The following is a 1,113-nucleotide window of genomic DNA, read 5'->3' as shown; positions in this document are numbered from 1 at the left end:
TTTAATGCTATGGCTCTAAAGAGTAAGTAGATCTTTAATGGACTTCCCACTCTTTCTCTTTGATTGTTGTGAGCCTAATTCATTAGTGTCAGCCCATAGAGAGCGCTGCTTAAGCTATCCCCAAACTCCTCATTCCTTCCCATCTCTTGGTAGTCTCTCTCTGTTGACAGGCACAAAAGAGATGGAAATAACTGTGCCCACTGAGAAAGGTGATGCCTCTGAGGAATGAAAAGGTTGGCAGCTCTACTGGTTCATGGTTGATGAAGTCACATGAAAAGGCAGCCATATAAAAAGTGAACAAAGTTTCAGGGAAGCGGGATGAATAACTTCTGGAGATCTAACATACAGCAGGATGACTGTGGCTAATAATACTGTGTTGTAGACTTGCAATGTCCTGAGAGTAGATCTGAAATGTTCTCACTCTCAAAAAAAGTAAGAATAAATTTGAAACCATAAAAAGTTAATGATTTTCAACAAATACATAATTTATAAGTGTTCTAAAAATTTTAAAATAAAAGGCTTAAAAGTTTAAATTAATTAAAATAAAAAAATTAATAAAAATGAAAACTAAATCAGTCTTTTAGAGCTTCCAGACTGATAGACTTACCTGCAGGCACTTACCTTCTTCTATTTCTCCATCCATAAGTTGGGTGAAACTTTCCCCAATTATCTGATTCACAGTTTTGTTTTCTTATTGATGTATTTGCCAGCTACCAAGCTTAAAAAAATATTATCCCAGGAGTAAGGGTCTGAAATAATAGATTTGCCTTTTTGAAATTGCTTAAATACAGTTAAACATTAGTTATGGTATAAAGTTGAACTCTGATAATTTAGATATTATTTTCTGATATGTGTAGTCATATATAATTTTTAGAAATATAAGTCTATACAGGTCATACTGTCCTATAAGCTGCTTTTAAAAACTTTTCCATGTCAACGAACATTCTTTTACAACATCATTTTTAATGTCTGCATGGTATGGCAGTAGCAACAATGAAATTTCCTGTTAGATATGTGAGTATTTTTCAGTTTTTCAGTAACATAAATGATTCTCTGAGGGCAAAAAGAAATTAGGCAATTTTTTTGAAACTCTAAATATATTTAAAAATAAAA

The 1,113-nt window shown here is 32.4% G+C and overlaps 1 protein-coding gene across 1 annotated transcript in view; it reads right to left on the bottom strand.

The window, feature by feature from the left end:
• ASB4 (ankyrin repeat and SOCS box containing 4) overlaps positions 1-1,113 on the bottom strand; it is a 76,900-nt gene that overhangs the window by 47,301 nt on the left and 28,486 nt on the right. The window lies entirely within an intron of this gene.

This window comes from Propithecus coquereli, unplaced genomic scaffold, assembly GCF_000956105.1.
Source record: "Propithecus coquereli isolate 6110/MARCELLA unplaced genomic scaffold, Pcoq_1.0 Scaffold108, whole genome shotgun sequence".
NCBI lineage: Eukaryota > Metazoa > Chordata > Mammalia > Primates > Indriidae > Propithecus > Propithecus coquereli.
Note: the sequence above shows the minus strand (reverse complement) of the source record. Positions and strands in the feature narration are given on the sequence as shown.